Source organism: Haliotis asinina, chromosome 2 (genome assembly GCF_037392515.1).
Source record: "Haliotis asinina isolate JCU_RB_2024 chromosome 2, JCU_Hal_asi_v2, whole genome shotgun sequence".
NCBI lineage: Eukaryota > Metazoa > Mollusca > Gastropoda > Lepetellida > Haliotidae > Haliotis > Haliotis asinina.
This window is the reverse complement of record NC_090281.1, coordinates 59423792-59438194: the sequence shown is the minus strand read 5'-3', so window position 1 is coordinate 59438194 and position 14403 is coordinate 59423792.

Sequence of the window (14403 nt, the reverse complement as noted above, 5' to 3'; positions counted from 1 at the left end):
GAACCATTGGATGCACCCATTGTAGTAAAAGGGGTAGTAGGTTGTGTTGTGTCGGGGTCCTAACCAGGTGCGCTGCATACAACGTTACGCACCCATTCACGTGGGCTCGGCAGCTTTATAGGATCTGGTTTCACCATCTACCTGTATAATATGTAATTAATGTATATCTGTGAGTGAACAGAAGCCTGCGATGATAAGGAAACATGTCTCTTCTTACGCCCTGCGTGTTTAACATGAGAACAATTGCTGGTGTTGATGACATTATCAAGGAGAGGGAGAGGATTGGGCCATGTACATTCAGCCTCATTCCACTACATCAACATGTTTTTCCCAGTAAGAAATGCGTTCCCGTGGTAATGGGAAAACAAACTCTCACACATGTCCGGCCTTTATCTGACCAGTAGATGCAGCAGATTCGTCAGATGCTAACCATTTAACATTACACCCACATCCAGACACGCCCTGCAGCCGAGGGGAGACAGGAGGAGATAACAAGTCTTTAGATTCAAGGGTCAGGAAGAGAGACGAGGGGATTGCGGACGGGGTGGGGGGGATTTCTGGGCTTGTGTTCGGGTCGGGGAAGGCAGAAAGTCACGAGACCTAAAATACTTCTTGAAGCGAGTCACGTGATTACAGTGTCATATTAAAAAGAAGAGTTGTGATATAAAACATATTTACGTGATATGGAATGTCAGGCAGGACAAATAGGAATTTGGCGTGGGATTGTCAGGAACTGTGGAGTGACGGATATGTTTTGCAAGATACGATTACTGTGAGGAAACACATCTTATTTTCCAATTCTTGAATGCGCAGTAACGGTTATCTTTGAATTTGAGCTTATCTCGATGTTATAAACCGCATCTAACAAATTAACATGACACTAATGAACCCGGATGTAAACGAGCTGCTGCTTTGCAGCAAGGCCTATAATGCATTACCATTTTCAGAATCAAGGAGAGTGTGGACAAAAGACTTCCGGGACAGAGGCGGAATCAGAAGTACAGTACACATCCCAGTGTGCAGTTGTCACCATGGAGTTGAATTTTACCGTGGCGAAGGTGTTAAAGTATTTCATTTTTCGACGATTTTTCCCAGCACAGGAAGCGGAACACATCAACCCTCCATTCCGCACCAAATGTCACCCACTTGAAAATATCGGTGCACACATAAGCATAAGTCATGGTGAAAAAGAATGACAGCACTTAATGCTTAAAAATGTGGTCAGTTACTGGACGGATGTGCTTTTAAAACACATAAACATCTTACACCATTTCATCCAATCACGGCTGTCACAGACCTCTGTCCGTTTGAGTTGTCCTCGCTCGGGGAGCATGTGATGTTGATATAGTGTAGTGGAACCTAAATCAATCATGAGTTTTGAGTCTACGAGCAGGCAGTATCGTTACCAGGATCGGGCCCTACGATGGTGAATGGGAGATGTTTACATATTCATCGATCTTTGCTTTCTATAACTGACCTTTGGTCACTCCCATTTCAGCCTCTGATGTCGCCTGGTTAACGAATTCGTCTGTCAAGCGAACACTCTCGGAATCACGACCTCATAACGTGGCTTTGTTGCGTGAGTGAGTTATTTGGCTTCAGTCTCCCAGATATTTCGTCTGTAATGTTATCAGTCTAGACATGGACGAAACGATAAACGATGGTGCGATGTAACAACATCCTTTTCGAGCGGTGACGCTCAGTATTACACCCTTGTCGTAAGATCCGCACAAAATCGGATTGTGCATCTCATAACTTCAAAAAGGTATGGGTAGTTGGTTATTGTATCAACCACTACCGGACTTAATCTAGAAACGATACTCTGCAGGTAACTTAATACAATTACTATGCCAATCACGCCAACTTATCATTTTGTTAGATCTTCAAACTCGCTTTCACCACTCACAGATACGAGGATATCCCATTGTACAAGTCATGTCATAACGCCTCTCTGACCAATGAACAGGAGGCCGACATAAGCTAATCAGAAAGCACTTTTCTCGAGCTTTACCGTCTAGGTTCAAGATGGTGACTTCCGTTCCAATCTGTGCTTTAATAAGACTGAATGTCAAGATGGTCAAGACTTATGATAATACCTTTCACAAGGGCATCGAAAAACATCTTCCGTTTCTATTCGTTCTAGCCAGAGACAGACGCATTCGAAATCAGCAGAACCGCCCGTCATTTTCTTTCAGAGTGCCCCATGTAAACATTTTCGAGGTTGCATGATTCGAAAACATTCGTACGTTTATGTCTGTCAAGTGCCACTATGATAGGTCGTTCCTTCTGACATGTACAATGGAATCTCAACAGGGGTTTGTGCAGTTGTAGCGAACATTCACTTTTAATTTCAATGAGATTGATACTTGTAACGTACAAACTGCCCCATGACCTTGTGGAGACAAGGAAGGGTATCCGGCCTGAGTGTCAGGCGTCATTAACAACAACTTTGACCGGAGGTCGTTAACAGGCATCCAAACAGTGTTGTCACATTGTTGAGTATCCCGACCTCTTAATAGTTACATGGGGTGTTATGATATCAGTTTGGAAGAAAAGAAATTATATGATAAGACACACCCTATGAGTACGATCCTGAAACATCTAGATACACCGAGGACTTAGATACATTACAAGATCTCGGATGAATAATGCAAACGTTGTCAAGAGAAAGGGCAGACGGCCAGTAAGGTCATAGCTTGAACACGCCTCGTTCCCCGACATCTGGGGAACTATGTACTGGCGCTGTAATACGTTTTACATGTGAGACTGTTTTACTTCAGGTGTTGGACAACAGTGGCAATGGTTGTGTAAGATAGCCACGCGTCGGGCTGTAGGACAACACGTCTAATGACGGTAAAGTGGCTCATAGAGGAACTGTCTTGTCACGATGTGTCCAGACGCCTTGAAACAGACATGAGTCCTTTCGTCGCCAGTTTTATCCAAATTGTATATTGGCCACCATCTAGCAGTTGTCTGGCAGTTTCTTGGATCACGTTGTGGGATACATGACAATGACCAAGGTGTCCAGATCAGATTCTCGCTAGCAGACGATAAACTAATTTTGACAAAAACGGGTTTCGTGATACTGATAGCAGCTTTTGTGTTTCACTCTCCTTTACCTCCCGCGTATAAAGCAAAAATCGTTTTCAGCAGAAAAGTAGCGACCCTTTGAAAGATCATCTGAAATCTCATTCAGTGTATTTGTCCGATGGGGTTGAGTACCAAGGCAAACAGACGTATTACTCCGCCACAAAAAGAGTCCGGTAACTCACGTTACAATATTCGCTGTGTTAATATTGACAGGCGTCCAATTGATTGTGACGATGAAAGGACCCCAGTACTTGCCATCACAGATCACGGGGGATGTTAGACCATGTGTCCAGGTACTACCAGCGGGAGGTTTTACGATCCCCCCAGAAGGGACGTGTAGCGTTAGGACAGTAAGTCTATAAACTTTTGAATGACCTACCGACAATAATTCTTTACGCAGCTAGAACATCAACAGTGATCGGTTCAATTATCTCACCTTTAATGTGTGTAAATATGGCGCATGTTTGGTTGAAGTAATTCAGTTCAGGTTAAAAGAGTCGCCTTACATGGGGAGCGACGGGGATGTGCGGGAGAGTGTCGAGAATGAGAACTATATCCGGACATTGCGGTTTCACATGGGTCGGCTCCATCACAAGTAGGTGGAGAGAGATGTAACCTTATGTGGAAGAAAACGTATTGGTATAAATGGTCCCCGAGCGCCCCTTCACATTCTCGGTATATACAATAAACTGTGTGGGTGAGTGAGTTTATTTTTACGCCACGTTTTAGAATACTCAATCAATATCCGCGTGGGACACAAATGGACTTCACACATCATGCCCATGTGGGGAGTCGATGCCAGGCCTGCCATGTGACGAGCGAACGCTTAAACAACTACCCCGCCACCCCGTACAAGTAAACCACCCCGTATACAGTAAACCACCCCGTATACAGTAAACCACCCCGTATACAGTAAACCACCCCGTATACAGAAAACCATCCCGTAAACAGTAAACCATGCTCACAACGAACACAAAGGTACCAATAATGTCATTCGTTATAACCATAGCTCGTTGTACACATTTCGACTAATATGTATGCAAGTGACCTAGGACTCCATTCACGAAGCAACATTTACTACGGTTAACCTTAACTCCCGTTCTTTAACACTACACGAGGTTACTTTAGTGACTTACGATCATCTTAAGTGCTTTGTGAAAGGAGACCTTGGACAAAACATAGTTCGTCTTATCCATCTGTTCGTTATACGCCTAGATAGCTGCATAATGGGCATGCATCTACCCCGGTTGGGTCATTCTTGGTTGAGTGAGGTGCCATCATCTGCTTCATTAGATAGAAAGCCCAAGGCGATCTTACCACTGTAGTTAAGCTCACATGGATCCTGGCACTACTAAGGAAGGTAACTCAGAAAGGTTTATTGCGGAGTTTCAGACGTAGAAGAAAAAAGGATGTGTGGCCTATTCAGTATTGCACCATAACGGGGTTTGTGTTAATAGATATCATTTCATTTCAAATTCGAAAATGATTCTTTCCTGGTGTGCCATTCAGTTTGTCATTAATAGAAGGAGTCAATCTGTGCACGTAATGGTATCACTTGTATGGCCTCAATTCAACAGAAAGGTTCAAGGTCCCTCACATCTTATGTTCAACAATGAGACCTGCGTCTCGTGATCCTTTTTCTTTCAGGGAATTCAAGTTTCCTTTGCAACCCTATTTTTACGATAATGCTCTGTATATTCTGCCAATACTTCAAGGATGGACACATTGTAAGATGTAGTTTTGACTAATCAGTTTTCAAAAGATCCCCATGGAGATTCCAGTTAGTTGTGAACAGATGAATATGACGAGTACCCTTGGTGTCATCTGGGACAGACACACCATTTCCTCAGGGCGAGACATCTCCCGTTTAGAATACTATTTTCATCTTATATAAACTGATTCACTGCTGAAAGTGGGAGAGGATCCCAATCAACCCACGGAACTTGCTACTTAACATTTTCAGGGAGTGACAAATTCGTCGGTCTGTACTCTGCGGCATAAAACCTTGAACGGTCCTATATGTTTCTGTTTTGCGTCATCACACTCTCCACGTATACACTTGTCTCGAGAGCGAGCACCTGCAACTGCCACAGGCATGTTGGGCGTGGTCTGTATAACTCTTCGACTTGGCTGGTGCGAACGCTACATCCAGAGCACCAGTGCCCACCCCACCCCAACTCTCACTCCCAGCCAGCCGTGGTCGCACCTCCCCCACCCTGGCCGTGTCTGGGCCCACCATGCAGCAGGATATCGAATATATTACACAGGAAAGTGACACTCCATTGATAGGAACAATATGTCGGAGAGGTTCTTAAAAGCTTATTTTTTTTCTTCGACAATGTCTCTTTTATTACTGGTATATTCCATGTCAATCTCATGTTGTTCATGTTGACAGCGTTCTGGGGTAAACAGGCGGGGCCACATCCGGGTAACGGAGGGGAGGTCTAATACGAATCTAGAGTTCTCCTCAGGATTGCATTTTTTGGCACATACTGCTAGTGGACATACTTGCATAGCCTTGTAGCGCATTATCGTTTAGCTGTGCTTAGCCCATACTCGGTAGGCCTTGCAATACCAGAACCTCAAGCATACTCCGTTAGCCTTGCAAAGGGGTCTTGTGCTATACTCTACAGACTTTCAATACTACAGTATATTAACAATACTACAGTCATGAACTGCAAACAAGACCAATGTGTGCATGACAGTGTTGATAGCATACCGTTGGTTCAATGTTTGGATATTCCAGGTGGTTGCTCGCTAAAGCGGGATATCAGTAAATAGATCACAAATCATTGTTCTCATTGACAAAAACACCATGTGGTAAACACAATCAGCCATGACGTCATGGAGCAGTGTAGCGAGTAGTCCAACATCACGTGCTTTGGTGTGAGGCTCTTGAGTTGCTGATCTTAGTCAAATCAAGATCAGCTGATCCTTAGTTTGAATCCCATATGCGCCCTTATTGTGACCATCGGTGTGTCATCAACAAACCGAAAGCCCATAAAAGAGGCTGTCACCTAAGTAGTGAACATATTCTGTCAGCGTCACTTTCCCTCTCACAATACGAGACACGCCCCGGTGTGACAGTGTGGAGTCAGAGTGAAAGTGACTTTAAACAATTTATACCAAGGATGGAACTCAGCAGAACACACAGATCTTAGCGTCGATGATATATGAAAGCGGCCAGGCTACGTGCGTGTGTGTTGGCACTACAAGCCAGCTACAGACCGTGAGACGATTTACAATGTTTGATTGTATCTGAATACCGCCATTGAAATATGTAACGGTCACCGTATCAGTTGACTCGAATGGACTCGCCCGGCAGGAAAATAACACAATCCAACTGGAGAAACACACATATTTTAATGTCTGTCATCAGTATCCCAAGCTATCTACATGTTTATTGCAGAAGGTTTCGCCTCTTGAGGCTGTCTAACACTCTGTGGGGACGCCTTAGTCTCAGACCTCCTTCGGCATCCTCATAGATGAAACGTGTTTGTTCCGCAATACGTCTCCAGATTGCAACATTACTAATCACTTGAAAACGTTTAAAAAACACATCCACTTATATATTTACGTCTTTGTCTGTGTAAAATCTGTGCTATGATTTCTTTTATATTCCAGATGAAAGAACCTATTTAGATTTCATCCAGACAGCACGGGAGACTCAATGTTGTTTAAACCGGTCTGGGTTAGTTGCAGAAGAGAGGTGTCACGCCCTCAGTGTTTAAACCAGTCTGGGTGAGAAAGGGGAGAAATGTGCCCCACCCACAGCCTTTAAACCAGTCTGGGTGATATAAAGAAGTCAGGTGCCCCCGAGTAAACATTTTCTACAAATGAGACGATTAAATCCAGATTACTTTGAAATCTTGATAAAAAAATTGATGGGTAAATTTTATGAAGAATACAGACCGCACGGACCATTATTATCTCATTACGGGAGACCGCCCTCACGTCATATACGAAGAGGTGACTGCACGTCACGGATGCAGACACAGCCATGTTAAGCAGTACGTAAACACTGACTGTGTGACTGAGAATTAGTGCACTACGCAGTGCACCAGACGTGACTGAAGTAGTCGTTGGTCCGTCCGAATATAGCGGAGTGTCCGCCCTAGTTGACACAGTGATGTTTGCCTTGTCTGACCTTCATCCCTGGGATGCAGCTTGCATGGGATCCAGTACATAATATACAGATATTATGAAGCTCTCTCTTAGCGCTAAGATAATCGTAAGGTAATGATAATGTATGGAACGATTATCTTAACGTTAAGAGAGCTTCGAAAATCTAGGCCCAGTACTGTAACATACCCCAGGAGAATAGACACAGGTAAAACGATAGCGTTGTCAATGGTTTTTTAGGAAATAGACTTTACGATTGGCTATTATAGATCGGATAAACTATGGCTATACAGTAAGAATTTAACCCAAATTTACTTCTGGTGCCCATGCAATAGACTGTGCAAGAAGTATCTAGCACCTCCTGCTGGTGTACTGTAGACTGTGCAAGAGGTATCTAACACCTACTGCTGGTGCACTGTAGACTGTGCAAGAGGTATCTAACACCTACTGCTGGTGCACTGTAGACTGTGCAAGAGGTATCTAACACCTACTGCAGGTGTACTGTAGACTGTGCAAGAGGTATCTAACACTTACTGCTGGTGCACTGTAGACTGTGCAAGAGGTATGTAACACCTACTGCTGGTGCACTGTAGACTGTGCAAGAGGTATGTAACACCTACTGCTGGTGTACTGTAGACTGTGCAAGAGGTATGTAACACCTACTGCTGGTGTACTGTAGACTGTGCAAGAGGTATCTAACACCTACTGCTGGTACACGGTAGACTGTGCAAGAGGTATCTAACACCTACTGCTGGTGTACTGTAGACTGTGTAAGAGGTATCTAACACCTACTGCTGGTGCACTGTAGACTGTGCAAGAGGTATCTAACACCTACTGCTGGTGTACTGTAGACTGTGCAAGAGGTATCTAACACCTACTGCTGGTGCACGGTAGACTGTGCAAGAGGTATGTAACACCTACTGCTTTGTGTACTGTAGACTGTGCAAGAGGTATGTAACACCTACTGCTGGTGCACTGTAGACTGTGCAAGAGGTATCTAACACCTACTGCTGGTGTACTGTAGACTGTGTAAGAGGTATGTAACACCTACTGGTGGTGTACTGTAGACTGTGCAAGAGGTATGTAACACCTACTGCTGGTGCACTGTAGACTGTGCAAGAGGTATCTAACACCTACTGCTGGTGTACTGTAGACTGTGCAAGAGGTATGTAACACCTACAGCTTTGTGTACTGTAGACTGTGCAAGAGGTATGTAACACCTACTGCTGATGCACTTTAGACTGTGCAGAAAGTATCTAACACCTATTGCTGGTGTACCGTAGACTGTGCAAGAGGTATGTAACACCTACTGCTGGTGTACTGTAGACTGTGCAAGGGGTATCTAACACCTAGTGCTTTGTGCACTGTAGGCCGTGCAGAAAGTATCTAACACCTACTGCTGGTGCACTGTAGACTGTGCAAGGGTATGTAACACCTACTGCAGGTGTACTGTAGACTGTGCAAGAGGTATCTAACACCTACTGCTGGTGCACTGTAGACTGTTCAAGAGGTATGTAACACCTACTGCTTTGTGTACTGTAGACTGTGTATTAGGTATGTAACACCTACTGCTGGTGTACTGTAGACTGTGCAAGAGGTATCTAACACCTACTGCTTTGTGTACTGTAGACTGTGCAAGAGGTATGTAACACCTATTGCTGGTGTACTGTAGACTGTGCAAGAGGTATGTAACACCTACTGCTGGTGTACTGTAGACTGTGCAAGAGGTATGTAACACCTATTGCTGGTGTACTGTAGACTGTGCAAGAGGTATCTAACACCTACTGCTTTGTGTACTGTAGACTGTGTAAGAGGTATGTAACACCTACTGCTTTGTGTACTGTAGATTGTGCAAGAGGTATGTAACACCTACTGCTTTGTGTACTGTAGACTGTGCAAGAGGTATGTAACACCTACTGCTGGTGTACTGTAGACTGTGCAAGAGGTATGTAACACCTACTGCAGGAGTACTGTAGACTGTGCAAGAGGTATCTAACACCTACTGCTGGTGCACTGTAGACTGTGCAAGAGGTATGTAACACCTACTGCTGGTGTACTGTAGACTGTGCAAGAGGTATGTAACACCTACTGCTGGTGTACTGTAGACTGTGCAAGAGGTATCTAACACCTACTGCTTTGTGTACTGTAGACTGTGCAAGAGGTATGTAACACCTACTGCTTTGTGTACTGTAGACTGTGCAAGAGGTATGTAACACCTACTGCAGGAGTACTGTAGACTGTGCAAGAGGTATGTAACACCTACTGCTGGTGCACTGTAGACTGTGCAAGAGGTATGTAACACCTACTGCTGGTGTACTGTAGACTGTGCAAGAGGTATCTAACACCTACTGCTTTGTGTACTGTAGACTGTGTAAGAGGTATGTAACACCTACTGCTTTGTGTACTGTAGACTGTGCAAGAGGTATCTAACACCTACTGCAGGAGTACTGTAGACTGTGCAAGAGGTATGTAACACCTACTGCTGGTGCACTGTAGACTGTGCAAGAGGTATCTAACACCTACTGCTGGTGTACTGTAGACTGTGCAAGAGGTATGTAACACCTACTGCTTTGTGTACTGTAGACTGTGTAAGAGGTATGTAACACCTACTGCTTTGTGTACTGTAGACTGTGCAAGAGGTATGTAACACCTACTGCTGGTGTACTGTAGATGCACTACAAGAGGTGTACCAGACCGTCCAATAGTCACATCAGTCTGGGTGGTACCACAGACAGTGCCAGGTTTAACAGATGCCGACTGCTGGGTGCCGCATATTGTATAGGAAGTATTTAACACTATCACTGACGGTATTCACCTCCCCAGACAGATTACTTTATCAGTGATGTAGGTCCGGTTATTGCCATTGAGATCTACGCATGATAAATGGCACCCATAAATAGTCTCACAGCATCACACGGCAAAAATAAAAATATTGCTAGAAATACGATCGTTTTGTTGTGTTGTTGGACATCTAGCTACACCTGTTCCCGTGTGGGTTTACCAGCAACACGTGTGTCAGACTAAATCGGTACAGGTTTGATGGAGGTGGGATCACTTGTTATGAATACATTACCTGGGATGAAAGTCCCACTTGTTGAACGAGTACGCAAGGGTCCGATAACCCGCCGTGCACTAGGAATGAGTGAGGGAGTGGCGTTTAAAGTCTTAATAAGCACTATTCAAGTTATATCATGCTACATGCCTGTGTGTAATCATCCTCGAACCCTATACGCCATTGGATGGTGATGGTGAAATTCAGTCATGGACGTCATAGAGCCTAACCACATCGTCACTTCTTGAACGACAAGCATGGTTTCTTGGGGGCAGATGTTTCACAAAGTTGTGGTTGTGTTCTGTATTCAGTAGTAGAGACGAATTCTCTGTTTCCGTTAAGTTCGGAATAACTGGCTCAGCCATTCCTCCACCGGCGGGGTTGCGGAATGTCTTGAAGACCACGATGAATAGGAGTCCATCATTGAAGTGTGACGCCTTGTGGAAGTCCGATTTGGAACTTGGAAACTTGAACTTCTGTCATTGTAGCAATCACTTTCTGACCCTTTCTATACCTGTTTACCACGTTTAATGTGCCTCGGAGTTTAGCAGCAAGCGCATTCTTCATGTCGACATATTTACCATGTTCTTTAACAAACCCGCACGTGAAGGAATGAGTGCCACAATCTTCTGTGAAAAATCGGTTTTGTTATTTACCAGCAGTTCCCGGTTACGTCATCCAGTGTATCTGCTGTGAACTGAAGGACTATTACGAAGTTGTGGAGATGGCAGCACGTGGTATTTGATGTGAAGCAGGTGCGACCCAGCAACAAAGGGGAGATGAGTGGGTTGTCGGTCATAGGAAGGGTTCTGTTTGCGTGAATATCAAAACAACACGTAGCCACAAAGAAAATCACTGGATAACTGATCTCATATTTCTCACCAGAATACCCCGACTATCAATACTACACGTATGGCGATGTGAAGGTAACCTGCATTGGAACAGCGAAGAGTAAATCCATCGCCATCATCATCATCATTATCATCGTCATCATCATCATCATCATCATCACCATCATCATCATCCCTAGCTCAACCAGCTGCAGTGCCACTGATGCATTCATCATTGATATCATCATACTGAAATTGTGAGGCGCGGTTGGTTAGCCATCTGGGTTAGATTATCGTACCAGGGAGAATGGAAGACAACCTGTTACAGTTTATCCCTGACCATACAGAGTACAATGCGGGAATCCCTTGATGTATAACCCCTGCCTTAATATCTCAGCAATGGGATAGCCAAATTGTTAAAGTGTTTACTCGTCACACCTAAGACACGGGTTCGATTCCTAACATGGGTACATTGTGTGAATGTGTGGTGTTGCTGAAATATTGATAAAACTAAACGCACACATTCATATCTCAGCAATAAGGCCAACACTGACAAGAAACTCAACACATTCATTGGAATACTACAGTTGTTGGAGGCCCTGCCTTGGAAACATCTGTTCTGTTCCTTCGTTGAACGATCATGTCTGCATTAATCATGTACCCTATAGTTTGTTCTCTTATTGCAAGGCTTCGGTTGAGTAAGGATATGTTTACATGCGACATGGTCTTAGTGTCCTTACAAATAAATATGTTGATACGGATGAGAGTTGGCGGCATTGTATGGCGCTTCAATAGATCGTTCATTCACGTGATTACGGCTGTGGATAACATGCAGTAGCGTTTCCTGTCTTAACATCCTACTTACCAAAGAACAACCAAGTCGCTTGGTCTCCGTCGAGAAGACCTCTGCCAGGTAACCGGTCGGCGATAGTTTCCGTCATGGTCACAAGAAAAGACGATGGCCAAATCATACCTATCATTTGGAAGTTGGGTCATGTCATGTCATTGAAAGAAATCACACAACATAAGTAAATATTGCTTGAGCCTTCGAAATAGTATCGATTAGAGAGGATAGTTCGAGATGTTGCTTAGAAACGTTTGCCAGATCAGAAACAACGGCCAGTGTATGAAACACCTCCGGTTGAATTTGATTTTTTAAAGTTTAAATTAATGTCATGTTTTCAGACACAAATTAGTTTCCGAAGCAAAGGCTATGTAACAGCGATGCTACCGGCGAACCAGGACATGTTTAGCCATTTGCGAAACATGTGGTGTCTCCACTGCTTTTCGCGTGATTTTCACAGCTGTGCGACGGCCAGAGTCGTCTTTTGCTCTAGGGCTTTCGGATCATAATCCACGCAGTATGTACATGATGCACACAATACAAAGTTGTTTCCTAATATGTATACTTTTCATCATGCGTTTGTGCAAGCTTCGGTTTGATTACCTTTGAGCGACGTACAGATTTCGAAGAGAACAAAACTGAAATGCACCTGCTGTTACCCACTTCCGGTATGCCGTGGACTACGCTAACTCTTTGTGAGCTGGAGTGTAGAGTTAATCATGCAGCTCAACTTTCACAAATAATGGCCAGAAATGTGATTCACTTGATATCTGAATTATGGGGATCTGGTTTGGTAGCGCTAGGAGACATTACAGATTCCTATGACAGGCGACATAAGCCTGACTGTGCTACGACTGACCGGGATCTGGTTACCACAAGTGTAACTTACCCGTGAAGATCAAGGTTAGAATTGGTCTTGGGCAAGCCATAGCAACCATGACAAACGGCCGCTGTGTTTGCAGTACTTCAATTTGCCAGTTGCCCATCAGGGCCTGATGTTGCCTGGAAGGCGCTAAAACCCTGAATGAAATCTGCAGGCTCATTTTATAGAAGTCAAAGCACAAACTAGACTACACTGTACACAGACAGTTCAAAGCCGTTTCTACAAAATCAGTTAGCGAAACCTGTGGCGCAGAGAAACGCTTATATTTGTTAAAGACTGGTGTTGATATTCCAATGTGCAAAGCGCTGTTATACCAGGAAGTGAAATTTACGACACATCGTAACATGATAGATTATGGATGATTTCTGAAAAAAGACAACGGAAAGATTCCAGTCGTGAAAAAACCCAGATAATTTCCGAAGGCCACAAGGACAGATATTTGAACGTTGGTTACGGAATCGGGTAATCAAGGTCGTTGACTTGGTTAACACATGTCAACGTATCTCTAATGCATACTCAATTATTTATAGCCCGCCGCCATGGAGCTGAAATATTGCTGTGAGTGGCGTTAAGAAACCAGCCAACAGGTCAAACTATGTCCCTCATCATAATCGCAGCAGTAGAACGCTTGTAAACACAACTAAACACCACCTATACACCTTTTTAATGGACACCTTACAGTCAGCACATCCGCACATTGGTACCTCACAGCACAGAGTGTCGGTACCTCACCTGTGTACCAATACTATACAACAAATATAGACGTTTGCATCAACAACACCATCATTCAACCAAATCTTCTCGTTAACACCTCACCGTGGCCTACTCATTGCTGACGTGGTCGAGACCAGGTATGTGGGAATGTGGTTCCCGCTATTGGGCTCCAGCCTTAGTCTGAATCCCCATTCTGCCGTCTAAATTACATCATGATGGCAACCGAGCCACCTGAACCAGTGTTGTATCTGAAGACAAGTGTGGGTAACTGAAGAACAGTTCTACCCCGGATCTTCAAGGGTCGTTCCTGCTTATGTTATAGCTGGAAAATTACATTGCAGACGTCGCCACTGTTCACTCACTCAAGATGTGACAATGTTATGCTGACATACAGATGTGTATCAACCCTGACGTCAAATTTCTTATTAACTCGTGTATTTGCAGACCGGTGTGGCGCAGCTGGGCAGCTGTAATTCATACCCTTGTTCATCTTGCAAAACGAAACTAATGAGATCTCAGGAAAATGCTTTCTTGAGAAATGGAAGATACGAGACCTGGTCCTTGTAAATATGAAGGGGTTAAAACGTTTTAGAATCACGTGGTTAAATGGCGTACAACCTGCACGAAGAGAGGTATCGCATGTGAAACAAAGAACACATAATGTGATTGATACCTGCTCATCCATTGGGTCGGTGCCTCTCGATTACCGTATATATAATATCCTGAACGATGCATGCAACAAATTTGTAAAGCTGTTTAACAGACGGACACGTGTCACCTGAATCACGGACCATACGTCTGGACAGTCCATTCAACATACAACAATGCTCAATTACCAGTCAATCAGATGAAATCAACGTATTTTACG